This window comes from Triturus cristatus, chromosome 5_2 (genome assembly GCF_964204655.1).
Source record: "Triturus cristatus chromosome 5_2, aTriCri1.1, whole genome shotgun sequence".
NCBI classification, from domain to species: domain Eukaryota; kingdom Metazoa; phylum Chordata; class Amphibia; order Caudata; family Salamandridae; genus Triturus; species Triturus cristatus.
In genome coordinates, this window is record NC_140588.1 from 1,066,343,313 (window position 1) to 1,066,353,716 (window position 10,404).

A 10,404-nucleotide genomic window follows, 5' to 3' on the forward strand; every position below is an offset into this window, starting at 1 on the left:
CATCATTGAGTAAACAAAACTGTTCATCTAAGCAGCGGACCCCTCACCTCCTGCCTCACCTTGAGCTAGGTACTGGGGAGTCTCCTAAAGGCATCATTGAGTAAACACAACTGTTCATCTAAGCAGTGGACCCCTCACCTCCTGCCCCACCTTGAGCCAGGTACAGAGGAGTCTCCTAAAGGCATCATTGAGTAAACACAACTGTTCATCTAAGCAGCGGACCCCTCACCTCCTGCCCCACCTTGAGCCAGGTACTGGGGAGTCTCCTAAAGCCTTTATTGAGTAAACAAAACTGTTCATCTAAGCAGCTGACCCCTCACCTCCTGTGTGGGCCAACACCATCAGTCAAGCATTCATCCCAAACTGTCTGGAGATGATCAAGTCATCTTTAGGGCATGGCTGTGGGCCCGGCTCGCCCACACCAGGACACGTTACACCTCTTTTGGAAGTAGCCCCTGCAGAGCCAGGCTGCCTCGAGAACGGGATTACCATCTCAGGATTAGCAGGAGTAAATCACGGAGAGCTGTAGCATCTCAGCTCAACAACGACCTGAAAGCAAACCCCCTTATTGGCGATTTCCAACCAGTTTCCTTGCAGGGCACAGCAGAGAAGCACCAATGGGGCATTCAACAGACGATGCCACTCTACAAGGCTCAGTGCCACTCGCCTTCGGCCTCTAGGAGCTATTTCTTCAGCCTTTGATATGGTGGAGCATGCAGTACTCCATCAAAGAAAGGCCCCGAGTTAATGACACCGGGCTCTAAGGGCTGAAATCAGAGACTCCCAATCTGTGGTCGGGGAACCCCTGGGGTCCGCAAAGCCTCCTCAGGGGTCTGCGACTACTTCGAAATTAAATAATATTAACAGATTAATGAAGTGTATATAAATACAGAAGCTCAATGTACAATCAAACATTTTAAAACATACTGTAACTGTGAAGGAATTTGTCAATATATGACTTTATTCGGTCATTACCACCATTAAAGTGCGAGTGCATTCAGTACAATGATCCAATGTTATACATAAAATAGATCATGGTTAGATAATACACAACTGTTAGAAGATTATTATATCGTTACTGTTAAAATAAGAACACTTTTAAAAAAAGGATCAAATCTAAAAGTATTTTTTTTAAACGTGTGCCATATATTAAAAAGGGAAACCAAGCAATTTGAAATTGAAGACTAAAAATGAAGTTATTGTCCTTAGATTGATTTGTGGCAGCAGTGCCGGATCATCAAACAGAACATAGTATGGACGATGAGTGGCCTCAGCTGAATTTAGAAAAGCTCCAACCTTCATAACAACATTAACATTTAGATTGTTTTATTTAGGTGTATTTTAAAAGTCCACAAAATATGTCATTTGTGTATTTGTTTGAATGCCTTTTCTGTACTTTTTTGTGTATTGCTTTGTGGTTCAAATCCTCGACAATGCTTTGGCTGGGCCCTGGGCTAGCAGTCATGACTCAGTGGAAATCGCTTCCCACTGGGGGTCCCCAGATTCCAATCATGATTGGGGTGGGCGGGGGTCCTCTGGGTTACAGTAATGATTAAATGGAGGTCCCCAGAAGTCAAAAGGTTGAGAACCATTGGTTTAAATCCTGTCTTGAAAGCAGGCACCAATGTGTTAAAACTGGGGAGTCTCTCTCTAAATCGACCCCTGTGACCTCTGTGGGGGACCCCAGGGTCCAATAGCCCCTTCACTTTTCATTACCTGTATTTAACCCCTTGCAGGACTCCTTAGCTGGGAATTTGGAAGCATCTCTATGCAGATGAAACTCAGATATAGGTTTGAACCCCTGCTGATCATACGGCACCATCCCCTGTCATCTCAACATTCAACCATGGCGAAAAGACCAGCATCTTTATATATATATATATATGTACCACAGGCTTGTGGTCGAAACGCGTCATCATGGCATGTTAAAGCAATAAACTATTCATTGCATCTTCAACTGGAGTCTGTGCCCTTGTTTGACCCGGCGTGGTCGTTCGTTGGGATCCTGGTTTTACATATAAATATATCTCTGAGAGATTTACAGTCATGGGTCGGAGTTAATACCTTCCTGGGATGGTAAGTGGAAAGGAACTCCTCACAACATCGATGGGGTTGTAGAAGAAGGGGTTTGGGGCAGTGCTTAATTTGAGCCAGTGGTTTCCAGGTGCTCAGCACCAGTACTTAATTGCCAACACCAGCGCCTGTGACAGTCTGCCTCAAGGTGGCGCTGTCTGGCTAATTTAGACATGTCCACAACAACGGTTAATTATTATTATATATTATATACATTAAAAACGACTATTTCCGGCCGCCCAGGTCTATCTCACGGGTTAGGAGGCCTGGAAAGACTGAATTGACACACCGGTAGAAGAGTGATGGTCTGTAGTTGTGTTGTTACTATTATTGGCAGCATGGGAGGGGGTGTGTGGGGCAAGCTGCAGTGGCCTCCTGACGAGAGCCCTGGCACCCATTTTTTATTTTTATTTTTACAAATTAAGCACTGGTTTTGGGAGCAATATAAAGTCTCTCCCTGGGTAAAGGGAAAACAACATATTGGCCTACAAAAATAGAGTTCCCAAAAGGTTTCGAGGTTTACTCCTGAGAAGATACTGCCAGCATACTCGGGACGAGTCTTGTGAATTCCTAAATGAAATGCATCTACCCCAGGCTAGGTGATCCACCCCAGACCAGGGCGCTGGCTAACTCCTCCCTGTGTGGACATTGCTTCCCGGTACCTATTGTGTGCGGCGGCCCCTTTCCTTTCCGCCCTAAAAAGGGTATACTACCATTTCTAGGGTCGGGAAAATAACTTGTGTATCCGCAAATGAGAAGGTTTGTGAGTGTGTCCAGGAGTCGAGGGCACTTCCACCCGGGACCCCCCCTCCCCACCCACAGGAGAGTAGTAACTCGCACAGACACCTGTGTGTTTGTGTAAAGCAGTGTACGAGTGTGTAATATACTTTCATGAGTTTGTAACACGAGGACAGCAGGCTATTGGCTCCTGGGAATCTGACCTAACTAGAAGACAGATTTAGGAACGAGGCACCTGGGCCAATGCCTAAATATGCCCCTTCAACCCTCTTGCAGAGACCTTTGACCCTCCCCCATCAAGCACATCTGAAAAGCGAGAGGACTTATCGTGTGATCTGCGGCGCTCCTCGGGACTCATTCACAAAGGCAAACTGAGACCAGAAGTCCAAGGTTAGACCTAGAGTCTGACTTTACTTCTGTAAAGATGGATTTTTGTTCCAAGTTTAGGCTTTCGACCTAAACTGAGACCAAAAGTCTTATTTTACTACGAGTAAAGTTAGACTCGGGGTCTAAACTTAGACTTTTGGTCTCAGTTTACATTTGTGAATCAGGGCCCTGGTCTTGCTCTGACCCCCTCCAGTCATCCCCCCCCCCCCCGCCCCTAGTCTTATACTGATGCCCCCCCCCCCCCTCCCACACCCATCCGGTACAGATATCACTTCCCACATCCTCGCAGGAAAGCTTGAGTAAGAGGTGGAAATGTCTCGGTCTTGAAGAAATGCTTCTGACCACAGTGAAGAGCAGTACAGCGCCGCAGCAGGCGCACAGGTCAGTGACACTGAGCAGTCTCACCGGCTCCGCGGTGCCACCCGCCCCTGCCTCTCTGTGGACGGCAGGGCCCTCCTCCCCCCAGCGGTCTCTGCCCGGCTCGGGGCCGATGATATATTATTACTCACTGGGCTTCCATTCACTGCTCCTAAGTGTCATTTAGGGGCGGTTCATCGACTCTCCGTGCCCCGCCCTCGCCCCCCCCATCTCTGCTGCCACCTCCACGTGCTGTCTCTGCCCCTCGCCTCCTGCACTGCAACCTCCGCGTGCTGCGTCTCTGCTCCCACCCCTCGCCTCCTGCAGACTCTGCTGCTACCCCTCACATGCAGTCTCTGCTGCTACCCCTCACATGCACTCTGCTGCTACCCCTCACATGCAGTCTCTGCAGCTCCCACCTCCACATGCTGCCGTCTCTGCCCTGCGCCTCCTGCAGTCTCTGCTGCTACCCCTCACGTGCAGTCTCTGATGCTACCCCCCACATGCACTCTGCTGCTACCCCTCACATGCAGTCTCTGCTGCTCCCACCTCCACATTCTGCCGTCTCTGCCCTGCGCCTCCTGCAGTCTCTGCTGCTACCCCTCACGTGCAGTCTCTGCTGCTACCCCTCACATGCACTCTCAGCTACTACCCCTACGTGCACTCCCTGCTGCGCCTGCTACCCCTCACATGCAGTCTCTGCTGTCGCCTCTACGTGCTGCCGTCTCTACTCCCACCCCTCGCCTCCTGCAGTCTCTGCTGCTACCCCCACATGTAGTCTCTGCTACTACCCCTACGTGCAGTCTCTGCTGCTACCCCTCACATGCAGTCTCTGCTGCTACCCCTCATATGCTCTCTGCTGCTATCCCTCACATGCAGTATCTGCTGCTACCCCTCACATGCGGTCTATGCTGCTCCCACCTCCACACGCTGCCATCTCTGCAGTTCGCCTCCTGCAGTCCCTGCTGCTACCCCTCATGTGCAGTCTCTGCTGCTACCCCTCACGTGCAGTCTCTGCTGCTACCCCTCACATGCAGTCAGTCTCTCCTCCTACCCCTCACATGCAGTCTCTACTCCCACCCTTTGCCTCCTGCAGACTCTGCTGCATGTGAGGGATAGCACACATACCTCACATGCAGTCTCTACTACTGCCCCTCACATGCAGTCTCTGCTGCTACCCCTCACATGCAGTCTCAGCTACAACCCCTACGTGCAGTCCCTGCTGTGCCTGCTACCCCTCACATGCAGTCTCTGCTGTCGCCTCTATGTGCTGCCGTCTCTACTCCCACCCCTCGCCTCCTGCAGTCTCTGCTGCTACTCCCACATGCAGTCTCTGCTACTACCCCTACGTGCAGTCTCTGCTGCTACCCCTCACATGCAGTATCTGCGGCTACCCCTCACATGCGGTCTCTGCTGCTCCCACCTCCACACGCTGCCGTCTCTGCAGTTTGCCTCCTGCAGTCTCTGCTGCTACCCCTCACGTGCAGTCTCTGCTGCTACCGCTCACATGCAGTCTCTCCTGCTACCCCTCACATGCAGTCTCTACTCCCACCCTTCGCCTCCTGCAGACTCTGCTGCATGTGAGGGATAGCACACATACCTCACATGCAGTCTCAACTACTGCCCCTCACATGCAGTCTCTGCTGCTACCCCTCACATGCACTCTGCTGCTACCCCTCACATGCAGTCTCTGCAGCTCCCATCTCCACATGCTGCTGTCTCTGCCCTGCGCCTCCTGCAGTCTCTGCTGCTACCCCTCACGTGCAGTCTCTGCTCCTACCCCTCACATGCAGTCTCTGCTGCTACCCCTCACATGCAGTCTCTGCTGCTACCCCTCACATGCAGTCTCAGCTACAAACCCTACGTGCAGTCCCTGCTGCGCCTGCTACCCCTCACATGCAGTCTCTGTTGTCGCCTCTACCTGCTGCCGTCTCTACTCCCACCCCTCGCCTCCTGCAGTCTCTGCTGCTACTCCCACATGCAGTCTCTGCTACTACCCCTACATGCAGTCTCTGCTGCTACCCCTCACATGCAGTCTCTCCTGCTACCCCTCACATGCAGTCTCTGCTGCTACCCCTCACATGCACTCTGCTGCTACCCCTCACATGCAGTATCTGCTGCTACCCCTCACATGCGGTCTCTGCTGCTCCCACCTCCACATGCTGCCGTCTCTGCAGTTCGCCTCCTGCTGTCTCTGCTGCTACCCGTCACGTGCAGTCTCTGCTGCTACCCCTCACGTGCAGTCTCTGCTGCTACCCCTCACATGCAGTCTCTCCTGCTACCCCTCACATGCAGTCTCTACTCCCAACCTTTGCCTCCTGCAGACTCTGCTGCATGTGAGGGATAGCACACATACCTCACATGCAGTCTCTACTCCCGCCCCTCACATGCTGTCTCTGCTGCTACCCCTCACATGCACTCTGCTGCTACCCCTCACATGCAGTCTCTGCAGCTCCCACCTCCACATGCTGCCATCTCTGCCCTGCGCCTCCTGCAGTCTCTGCTGCTACCCCTCATGTGCAGTCTCTGCTGCTACCCGTCACGTGCAGTCTCTGCTGCTACCCCTCACGTGCAGTCTCTGCTGCTACCCCTCACATGCAGTCTCTCCTGCTACCCCTCACATGCAGTCTCTGCTCCCACCCTTTGCCTCCTGCAGACTCTGCTGCATGTGAGGGATAGCACATATACCTCACATGCAGTCTCTACTCCTGCCCCTTATATGCAGTCTCTGCTGCTACCCCTCACATGCACTCTGCTGCTACCTCACATGCAGTATCTGCTGCTCCCACCTCCACACGCTGCCGTCTCTGCAGTTCGCCTCCTACAGTCTCTGCTGCTACCCATCACGTGCACTCTCTGCTCCCACCTCCACATGCTGCCTTCTGCTCCAACTTCTCTCGCGCAGTCTCGGCTCCCACCTCTCACATGCAGTCTCTGCGCTACCTTCCACATGCAGTCTCTGCTGTCGTCTCTCACATGCAGTCTCTGCTCTCACCTCTCAATGCAGTCATTTCTCCCAACCCTCACATGCAGTCTCTGCTCCCACCGCTCACATTAAGTCTCTGTTGCTATCCCTCACATGCCGTCTCTGCTGCCACCTCTCACACGAAGTCTCTGCTGCAACCTGTCACATCACATGAGTGTCACTGTGTCTGCTCTCACCCCTCACACGCAGTCTCTGCGGACGTCTCTCACATGTAGTCTCTGCTCCCACCTCTCACATGCAGTCTGCTCACAGGCAATCTCTGCTGCCACCCCTCACAGACACAAGCACTCTCTGCTCCCACACCTCACATTCAGTCTCTGCTACTACCCCTCACATGCCGTCTCTGACGCTGCCACTCCTCACACGCAGTCTCAGCTGACACCTGTCACATCACACATGCAGTGTCTGCTCCCACCCCTCACACGCAGTCTCTGCTATCGCCTTCACATGCAGTCACTGCTGTCGCCTCTCTCATGCAGTCTCTTCTGCCACCCCAGGTCTCCTAGAAGTCTCTTCTGCCCCTCTTACCTCCAGTCTCTCACCCCTGCGCCTGTCTCAGCTGCCCCTGGTGTCTCCACCGCCTCGTCTGGCGGTCTCTGCTGGATGCAGTATCTGCTCCCACCTCTCACATGCAGTCTCTGCTGTCGCCTCTCACATGCTGTCGTCTCTGCCACCCCTGGTCTCCTAGAGGTCTCTTCTGCCCCTCTTACCTCCAGTCTCTCACCCCTGCGCCTGTCTCAGCTGCTGCCCCTGGTGTCTCCACCGCCTCGTTCGCGGTCTCTGCTGGATGCTGTCTCGGCTCCCCTCCTGACTCTGCTGACGGCCTTGGACAGCTCCAAACTTTCTCTAACTCCCACTCAGTGATGTCACCGCGTGTGGAAGCGGTGAGGGGGCGGGAGTAATGGAAAGGGGGCGTTAATGAGGGAGTGACCCGAGGGAGCCTGGGCGGGAGTTTCATGGCACGCACCTCGCCGGATTCACCACCAAGCCAGGGACTTAATGACTAATCGTAGGGAGGTGTTTGTGTGTGTGTGTGTGGGGGGGGGGGGGAGTTTTATGCGAACCCAGCGGATTCAGCACCCTGTGCCCGGGCATTAATGGCGAATCAATGGGGGTGGTGGCAGAGGCGCAACTAGAGCCACATTTCGGGGGGGGGGGGCGGTGAGGGGGGGGGGGTGGCGGGGGCGCTAAGGAAAAATTTCGGGGGGGGGGGCTGAATCTTTAAGCAATAGGCAGAGTGGTGCTGCAGGGGCTCTTAGAAGGGGTGAAACAACAGCAAGGCCTCATTAACATGCAAATGGTCTCTTAAAGACCTGTGAAGTGCTCGGGTGCAGCTGTGTGGGTGCCCGAAAAGTTGTGTCATCTCGGGCTGCCACACACGACGGGGGGGTGGGCTGAAGCCCTTTGAGTCCAATGGGTGTTGCGCGCCTGGGTGGGGGTACGTTTGGCGAGAGTGGGGTGGGACTGAGAGATGGTGGGTGGTACAAAGGGAGTGACTCGAGGGAACCTAGGCTGGAAATCTCATGACACCTCACCGGATTCAGCACCACACAGGTTGGCTACTCATACCTGGAGCCCCCCATCCCCACCCCCGCACCCCCACACATAACCACTACTGCCCAGGACTTAATATACAGACAGGCAGTTGAAAGCAGCTCGATGCCGTAATGCATGTAAAACGTACCGTCCATTCATACCCGCGCTTCCTGGCAACGGCACCGCTTCCTGGCAACCGGAGTACGCATTATTACCCAACTCAACGGCATCGTTGCATCGGCCTCGGAAAACTGAAGGTCTGAGTCAGCCCTGCCGTGATACGAACCTCTGATCTGCTGATGTGTACGCATGTATCATGCAGAAGTCTACGTGTGGCAGGTTGTGTCACGCGATGAGTTAGGGAGGCTTCAGTAATGTATGCATCCGAGTTCATTTGAATAATTCCCCGCACCACAGACCACCATCAGCCCCGTTAACTCTCCCCTGCCAGTCACAAAACACTCCAGAATCTACACCCGCAGGTGAGCAACAAGGCTTGGAGGCAGATTCACGAACTTCTGTAATTCTCAAAGTTTGCTCAAGTACTCATGTCACACGCGCATTGCGCATAATTAAGGAACTGTAAGAAGTTTGTCAGAGGACGTGTATTTTTTGTCATTGAGAATTGCGATTCTCATATTAACATGACTAGAGAATCTGGATTTCATTAAAGACACGGAGGCTGACATTATGCATTTTCCTTTAATGCAGACCCAAGCAGCCGCATACATCACAATAGATAAAGTTCCAAATAGAATAAAGGCAACACATAAACGCCACGAGACAGTAACAAAGAGCCTCTTTTAAATGAACAAGAGAACAGTCCATAAAAAACTCGAGACGTCAAACTTCAGGACAATCTTCAGAAGTAGAACAAATGAAGGAGGAAGAAGAAGGGTTCCAACGGTGAATAGGAATTAACGAAGTAAAGGGATCCATCGTTGATAAGGTGGTAAAGGCAGCGATTAAGGATTACCTGAAATGAGAAGGGAATTAATTTGAGAAAATACATTTTCAAAAATTCATAGATAATACACAAGTATAAAGTGCATTACAATAAAATGTAATAAGTAACATTGTCAATGAAGTACCACCAGAGGGTGGGAGGGAGGGATAATGCCAGCCTCCGAGTCTTTAATGAAATCCAGATTCTCGAGTCATGTTAATATGAGAATCGCAATTTCATTACAAGACCGGAGGCAACATTATGCACGTTGGTAGCTTTCTAAAACAACATCGGACATGTGTTCAATAGGTTTACAATAGTGACGTGCAAAGGTACTGGCATTGGACCAGTCAGCAGCTTTAAGGATGTCGTCGGTGGGTTTTTCCTTTCCAATTGTGACACAATGCCACTTTTTCAAAGTTCAAAAAGCTCGATATACTACAAAGTTTCACCGATCCCATCCAGTGCGTCGCCAAAATATGTAGTATGCCTTCTTCACCTTCAGAGCATGAAATGAAGTCTCAGGAACAGAAGATTCAATAAATGTAGTATTTATTTTCAGAGCAAAGAACCCACGACATATCCCATCAACATCCAGTCTTCATCTGCCATCCCACAGAGATTCTAGATCCCCAGTAACATTCTACCTACTGCTCACCTAGTTACATTCCATAAAGTAACACTACACATTTACCAATACAATATAATCTACTTACTACAGTCATGCAACTTACCTCCAGACCTGAGAGATTTACTGGCCATAGCACCGCTTAGGCAATGAGCTTGAAATTTGTTTAAATCAATACCAGCTAGACTCATAGCAGATTTGATCCATCTAGCGCTAGAAGAGGAGTTAATCCCTTTGTGGGGTTTAACAAGGGAAATCAGCAATTGAGTAACACCCTGTGGACGAAGCTGAAACATCCTGCGATCGTATTCTATCGTGCACTCCACAACACAGAGGGTGGGACAAAGATCAAAACGAGGATAAAAGATAGAGTCAGACATGGTTTTAGTTCTCTTATGAATATCAAACTTCACACCAAACATATTGTAAGAACGTCTAGAAATTTCGAGAGCTTTGATGTCAGAAGCTCTCCTACAAGAGATTAGACACAAAAGAGTGGCTAATTTAATAGAAAGGTTTTTCCTGTTAAGAAGAGAAGTTGAAGGCCAGTTATTGAAGAGATTGAGAATCAGTTGAACATCCCAAAGAGTTTCATATCTGGCTTTAGGATAGGGGTGGGCGGAATATGCGAAATTCACTTTTGCAAATTATCGCGAAAATGTTAAAAATCTCCGCAAACACGCGGAGATATCGCGAAGATGCGGAAGTTTTTTTCCCGCCCCTTCGCGGTATTTTCTGCGTGGTCGCGGCTCG

The 10,404-nt window shown here is 51.2% G+C and overlaps 1 protein-coding gene across 2 annotated transcripts in view; it reads right to left on the bottom strand.

Annotated features, from left to right (window-relative positions):
* P2RY4 (pyrimidinergic receptor P2Y4) overlaps nt 1–7,389 on the bottom strand; it is a 65,140-nt gene extending 57,751 nt beyond the window's left edge. The window contains exon 1 of one of the 2 annotated variants that reach the window (XM_085608352.1): nt 7,252–7,389. The gene's annotated coding sequence lies outside the window, so the exon portion shown is untranslated. Of the gene's footprint in view, nt 1–7,069; nt 7,123–7,251 lie in introns of those variants that run through there. The other variant, XM_085608351.1, reaches the window with a different exon arrangement.
* Between the last annotated feature and the right edge of the window lie 3,015 nt (nt 7,390–10,404).